This window comes from Microtus ochrogaster, unplaced genomic scaffold, assembly GCF_000317375.1.
Source record: "Microtus ochrogaster isolate Prairie Vole_2 unplaced genomic scaffold, MicOch1.0 UNK6, whole genome shotgun sequence".
Lineage (NCBI taxonomy): Eukaryota > Metazoa > Chordata > Mammalia > Rodentia > Cricetidae > Microtus > Microtus ochrogaster.
The window spans coordinates 14,128,975-14,136,679 of record NW_004949104.1 but is presented as its reverse complement, the minus strand read 5'-3'; the positions used below and the strand labels follow the sequence as shown (position 1 = coordinate 14,136,679).

Genomic DNA, 7,705 nt, shown 5'->3' with positions numbered 1-7,705 from the left:
GAGACATACATAAATCTAATCTACCTGGGAAGTAGAAAAAGACAAGATCTCCTGAGTAAATTGGGAGCATAGGGACTTTGGGAGAGGGTTGAAGGGGAGTGGAGAGGCAGGGAGGGGAGCAGAGGAAAAATGTAGAGCATAATAAAAATCAATAAAATAAAATTTCAAAAATCAGAAAAAAAGAAAATGTGGTCTTGGCAAAAAAAAAAAAAGTCCCATAGATGAGCAGAACAGAACACTTTTGAGTACAGCCAACTGAAAAGAGTTCAGAGGAAGGGCGGTGCTTCAGGGGTACTGCCTGGGTAGCACCACACCCACAGGTGAGACAAGTAAGCCCAAGTCTCACATCCTACTCCTGTAATCAGCACGGGCCACAGCTACATTCAGACATAGCCCATGTTGAGTTAGGGTGTACTCCATGGAGGGTACCTCCCTAGAATGCATGAAGCCTAGGTTTAATGTCCACACAGACACATGCACACACATACACATACATACATCACACATACACACATCACACATACACACATCACACACACACATATGCACATACACATACAAACACACACCTTAACCACAGTGGTAGTATTCAAAAGCAAAAAAATGAACAAACTGTTCATCAACATGTGAACTGTAACACAAAATATGACTCATCCGCCCTGTAGAGTACTACTCAGGAAAGAAGAATGGAGTACCAGCACACATGACCACTAGAGAAGATCTCAGGGAAACTGCAGCTGTCCAGGTCTTCTGTGCTGCAACATTTTTATACTATATAATGATAGTATGTAATATATACTTGTCATGTGTTTTGGTTGTGAGCCCAGCCTTTAATGGCTGAGCCATCCCTCCAGGCCTTGTCATGTGTTTGTATCTACAGCCAGACATACACATACTTCTTGATTTGAGCCTACCAGTGGGTACCAAGGCTTGGGGCAGGTGGTGAAGCAGACAATGCAAGCACAGGTGGATTGGGTCTGCTGTGGAGAGAGCTGGCACGAAGCTCCGCTTTTATCATTTACTGCAGTGACGTTTACACAAGCCTGCACACTTCATAGAACAACACGGAACTGAATGCACACTCCACTCCCTGGACAGTGTCAGACTTCAGATTTTGATGTCCTCCTATAGACAAGTCCATGGTGGTCATGGAAACCATCACAAGAGTGCAGGACGAATCTCTACACTGTATCCCTTTAACAAGTCACAGTGAACGGCACAGGATGGATCTCTGCACTGTCCACCCTTAATGAGCCACAGAGAACAGCCCAGCACACCTCAAACATGTCACCTGTGATGCGTGGATGATGCTTGGGAGATGATGTGGCACAAAAACAGGTGGATATTAGGAACCCCTGGTGTTTGCCTTGAGAGCTGTCACTACTGCGTGGTAGGAACATAGACCATTCTGTGGCTTCCCTGGTTTGGGAGAGGAGAGATGCTTGAAGCAGGAAGAAACGGGCTGGTCATAATAAATCCAAAGTGCTTCCGCTTTCCCTGTGGACTTCATTATAAAGGTGTATGTAGGCAGAAACAAACAACTTTAGGAAAAGTTTCTGTTCATTCACTTAGGAGGAAAGCCTGGTCCTGCTTGTGGGCTTCAGTTCTCATGAGGAGCAGACTTCAAGCTCTTTCCTCCACGCCCCTTTCTGGAACTCCTCTCCCAGGCCTGAGCAGAGGAGATTGGCTCGCACCATCCTCTGCTGGAATGGTGCCTTGCTCCCGGGCTCTTCTGTACTGATCATCTTTCTGGCTGCTCTTAACTCAAAAGCTGTGTTATATTCCTGTAGAGAGTGAATCTCCATCATGGTCTCAAACAGGCAGGGGCAGCCAGCATCTATGACCACAGCTCAGGACCCAGTGTAGTCGCTTTCAGGGACACATGGGAAGTCCGGGCGCGGTGGTTCGTTGGGCATAATTTTTTATTTGGACATGAGGAGGCCCTGCTGTTCTCTCCTGTCCCTCCATCTTGCAATTATATCCTCCGTTATATTTTCTCCAAGACTGCTACAGGAGCAAACACATTTTGAGGAAAGGCAGCTTGGGGTTCCTGAGTGGAGTGGCTTATCTCGACACCTCTTCATTAAGTCTTTGACTGCAGCCCAATTTCTGAGAGACGTCTGGCTTCATTAATAATTTCTTTGGAAAAATCTAGAACACAACATAAACAAGTTTAGGAGCAATTATTTAAAGAAGTGAGGCGTGCGTGTGTTTGTTTTTGTTTTCCAAAGAACCCCAGAGCAGACATTCAGCCGTGTCCTAGGAACGGATTGTGTCTGGCAAGAACTGCCAACATGAACCAGAGGAATGGCCCTCTGTGCTTCTTGGCTCCCGCTGTGTACATGTTTTTGAGGCTTTTCCTCTCGGCAGCCTGGATTTTAATGTGTTCCTCGGGATACACGGAAGGCTGAAGAGGACCACTCAGCCCACAGCTTTCATCCCGCTCTGTCAAGACGACGCTGGCATCTGTCTCCTCCGTTTATATCCCCAGGAAACCACAGAAGGCAACTTACAAACAGGTGACCTTCCAGTTGTCTGACCAGCTGGAGCTGGGACCGTGGTCCAGAAGAAGATGTCTGGAATCAGCCCATGGGGGTGATGAGGCGACCCTCAGGGAAGAGGAGTGGGCAGACGGCAATGTCCAAGAAGGCAGCAAGCTGCCGTGCCGTGAGGACGCTGAGACTCGAGTTCGGCGTGGCACCCTCATTAGAAATGATGGAATCGATTCTCCTCGCTGGGTCTCTGGGATGCCTAGTTGATATTGAGTGGGAGAGGAAAATTATTTCATTTCCAGGGTTGTGAAGGGTATGGGAAATTACGGCATGGAGCATGACATGGCTTAGAATGCTCTGACTTCACACATCCCCGGCGAGAAACCATTGCTTTCCCGTTCGGTCATTAGAGAGAATTACAAATTATTTTGAGAAGAAAAATGCCCCTCTCGTGACTATAAACGGCTTCTATGGCCGCCCTCAACCTTTTAAAAGATGCTATATTTTGCAAAACTGAGATTGCATCCGACAATTGCAGAATCTCTGGGCTCTGAGCAGGCAGCCTCCTCCAATTAAGCGTCCTTCCAGCATCTGCCGCAATATTTTGCCAATAAGCCGTTCCAATCCAAATATAGTTCCGATTCTCTAGCACTTTCGGTAGCAATTAAGTGTGTCTTTTTTAACGTCCCCGTGTTGCGTTCGGCCTCCGTTCTGCGGCCACCTGCATTCTAATTCTGGCCTCCCTGCTCTCCGCATGCTCCAGCGCTGTCGCCTGCCTGTCGCACCTCACCTCTCTAACCTTCTGAGAACAAAGGAAACTCTCGGCTCTGTGTTCTTTGCCACCTAGGATATGAAGCAATGGGTCCTCAGTGTTCCCTTGGCTACTGAAGAGACATCTGTATGTCCACCTAGACAGTCCTCCTTGTTTCCCAGTCCCTTCAAATAGTCGCCTGCCCACACTAAAGCACCTGAACAGGCAGTTGTGTGTCCTACAAACCCGTCCTGAATTCATTCTCAGAATGTTCAGGAAAGGCACTGTCCTAAAAGACTCTGGGGCTGGTGGAGTGGCTCCTGGTGTAATCTCTGTCCCTGCAGTGGGGACCCGGATGCAGGAAGCTTGCTGGGAGTGGGGAAATCATCAGGGAGAAGAAGGAGGTAGGAAGAGGCCAAGGACCAATATAGCCATGGGGTTGATGCCACCCCACAGGGGAAACCTGAGCATCAACCAAAAAACCGTGCCCCCAGGGGTATCCTCTAAGGTGAGGGGCAGGTTCTCCCATTCACGTTGGCAGTCGTGAGAAGTTCGGAGCTGACAGAAATGGATGAACATGAGGGCCAGCATCCCCAGGCCTCAGTGAGTGACTGGGAAAGCTGATCAGCTTCCCTGGGATTCTATACCACAACTTCCCCTGGGTTCCCACCCAGACTGTCTCCTGCCTACTGGCCTCCACCACCCCATGTCTTCACGTCCCTTTCCCTCCCGTCCTACAAATCCCCACCTATATGCTCAGGTCACACTTTCTGACGCATGCTATATCATTATTTGTCCTTCTCACCCCCTCAAACTCTGTATAAAGCAAATCTCTCAAAACAACTAGCCTTGAGTGTCAGCTTGGCCTGCTTTCCAGTTGTTGTGTTCCTGGTATTGCAGTTAGAGCTCCAAGATTCAGTGCGGCCTTTTACTGGAGAAGACAGCACCATTCCCTTTCCGGACCCAAGAGCAAAACTCCCTCCAGCTCTGCTGCTTCAATGCTCACAGATTCTTTTCTGAGCCTGCATACCTACCACAAGGTAACTCTCGCCATCAGAGTGGCCTGCTGTCTCTAGTCACAGGCTGCAAAGCCATGATAAGATGGCCATTGCAGAAACACAGATGTTGAATGAGGTAAGAGAATCTCATCTATAGCCAGACAATGATTATGGGTTTGTGAAGGAATGAACCACTCCCCTGTGACCCCAGGTTGGTGGTAAGTTTGCGTGGCAGCCCTAGCTAGTGCATAAACTTTCATATCAATAATTGTCATAAAATGCCTGAGTCTGTATTCCATGGCCATTGCACCCCTCTCCTATCCATCCATATATTGATGCTCCAATACCCACTCAAGGTAAATGAGGACACAAGGTCATAAGGATGGGTTCCCCATGATGGGGTTAGTGACGTCTTAAGACAAGAACACTGAACAGGTTTCCTTCTCCTTCGTGTGAAGAGGCAGCAAGAAGTGAGTGTGCATTCCGGAAAGTGTGTTCACTCTTTCTCCAACTTGGCATTGAACTTTCGCTCTGCAGACCTGAGAGAGCATCTTTCTGGAAGGCTCAGGCGGAGCTATGCAGTCCATCTAGACTCTGGCTGTGACAGCTTGATTCTCCATGCTGCAGGGAGCATCCGTGTATCCCTGGACCTCTGAGCTGCAGACATCAGTATGCTGAGAGGGATGTGACTCATTTCTGATCCATGACCAAAGTCCATACAAACTGTCAGCCATTGCCGACACCAGGTTTTTTATTTTCTATGATTTTTTGAGTTGTTTTGAAAACATGTCTGACTTTATTTACTACAAAAAATAGATGAAAGAGAAATAAGTTGAGATAATGTCTACGATTATCTTTTGAAATATCTGGACTATGCAGATACTGTTGATGATATGGGGGTTATTTTGTGAAAGGATACTTTATTTTCTGGGCAGATTTTTTTATATTTTATTCATTTGGTTTTGAAATTTCTCCAAAGAAAATGTGACTTTTAAAAATTATTCTCTATGTACTCTTGCTAACTACAAAGTTTATCAGAACATTTTTAAAAGACTTCATCTGTGAATATAGCCATGATTTTCTGTGCCCATTTACTCAATCCTCCTTTTTCTCTTCTTCTATATCTTTGTCTTTCGAAGAAGAGGATTGGACTTAGGCTGTAGCCCACAGCTCACTGCATCCTATTTGTAAATATGATGCCGATCTTAGTTTTTAAAGTTTTTCTTAAACTAATATTGAGAAGAAAAGCATTGATTAACTTAAAGGAGCAATCCATTCCAAATGCCTCCTAAGACATTATGGCACCACAACAGAGGCATCTCTGTAAAAATGTAACATGAGAATCATTGTTGTGGGAGAATCTTTCATACACTGTAAAGATGTGTCTCTGCCTACGGTGCCTGTGATTGGCTTAATAAAGAGCTGAACGGCCAATTGCGAGGGAGGAGAGAAGGGGTGGGCCTTCCAGGGGAAGAGAGGAACTCGAGGTTAGAATCTGGGTGCTCAACAGACACCAAGGAGACATCGAAGAGGTCGGACATATAGTACAGAGGGGAGAGAGCCAAGCCACAGATTAATAAAAACAGACTAAATTATAAGATCTAGATGGGGACAAATCTAAGCTAAAAAATCAAGCTTTCATAATTAATAAGAAGTCTCCATATCATTACTTGTGAGCTGGTGGCCCTAAGAAAAGTCCAACTACAATTGCTAATGCCGTTTACATTTTTCCCGTACTTATTAATAAATTTTGAGGTTGTCCTGGAACCACTGTAGCAAGAGTGCAGACATCTATACAGGGGTGGCAAGGCCAGAATTCTGCAGATGATGCAAATGTCAATTTGGAAAATGCTTGGCTTTTTCTCACCCTTTCCTGGTTTCCTAATATGAAAGGTTGAGTATAAACTTGAGCTCTTCCTTTTGTAAGATTTATTTATTTCGTATGTCTGTTTTGTCTGCATGTATGTTTGTGCACTACATGGAGGCCAGAAAGGAGCACCAGATGCTACAGAAGGTTGTGAGGGACCATGTGATATTGACATCCCCACCCAGGTCCTCTACAAGAGCAGCCAATGCTCTCAACCGCTAATCCATCTCCCCAGCCTCATCTTCTTTTTTAATATAAGCATTTAATGGAATAAACTTTCCTCCAGTTACTAGAATAGCTGCATCCTACTTGTGTCTAAGTATTTTTCTTCTTATTTAGTTTAGACTATTTCCCTGTTCTCCTGAGACTTTCCCTGGGTCTTACAAAGCCTTAAGAAGATGTAGTTTAATTTTCAAGTGTTTGGAGACTTTCTTCATTTTCCTCTGTATCTGATTTTTGTTTCAATTCCATTAGATCTAAAATTCTCTGTACAATTTCAATTTTTTCCAAATATGTTAGCATTTAATTTTGGTTCAGTATATCTATTAGAGTGGATAGTTAATGCTTATTGGCAAAAACTCTTCCTTCTTTGTGCTGAAATCTTTTCTAAGTCAATTAGATGCAATCGGTTGTGCGTGTAATTTTTCTGTCTTCCCCTGACTTTTTGTCTGCTTTGTAAGTCACTGAGAGAAGTGTTGAAATATCCATGTATGATTTTAGGGTTGTCTAGTTTTAATTTGTTCCCACATTGTCTTAATTTCTTTAATTTTAAATGAGTCACACTCCGGTCATGTTCTCTTGACCCTTTTTAACTAAAGCAATATGGCTCTTTATTACAGCAATATTCCTTGCTCTGAAGTCCACTTTGCCTGATAACCACATAAGAATTTCATATTTCCTAATCAGTTTTCACACTATAGCATTTTCTGGCCTTCTACTCTCAGCTTTGCTGTATCATGGCATTTGAAGTAAGTTCCTTCCAAATAGCGGAGATTTGAGCCAGTTCTTTAAAAAAAAATCTATCAAGACAGCTCTGTCATTTAATTGGTATGCTCACCAGGCAATGATTTCTGGATAGGACTCCAATCACTCAGGAAATAAAAGCTAGAATTGACAAACAGAGCTAGATCAAATTTAAAAGCTTCTGCACCGCAGAGGAAGCAGTCAACAGAGTTGAGTGAGAGCCTGCAGAATGAAGAAAAGATTTTCCAACTATTCATCATCAATTCCAAATTATACAAAGAGCCCCAAATAGACCATCAACAAAAGGACAGATAATCCAATCAGTCCATCAACGGCAAATGACAGGAACAGACAGTTCTCAAAAGAAGTTATACAAATGGCTGGGAAGTGTCTTGGGGAAAAAAACCCTCAATACCTGCAGCCACCAGAGAAACACACATTAAAATTATACTTCAGTTGGATGTCATGGTGCATACCTGTGGTCCTGACCCTTGCAAGCAGAAACAAAAGGACATTGGCTCTATAGCAACCTGAGCTACATAGAGAAACCCTACAGAAGAGGAAGAAAGAGGCAGAGTCCTTCACCCCAGCCAGATGGCTATTATCTAAAATGAAGGGAGGGAAGGAGGAAGGG

General features: G+C 44.5%; 1 protein-coding gene across 1 annotated transcript in view; it reads right to left on the bottom strand.

Annotated features, from left to right (window-relative positions):
• Positions 1-7,705, bottom strand: part of LOC106144325 (adenylate cyclase type 1-like) — an 83,486-nt gene that overhangs the window by 62,570 nt on the left and 13,211 nt on the right. The gene's annotated exons all lie outside the window — the stretch shown is intronic.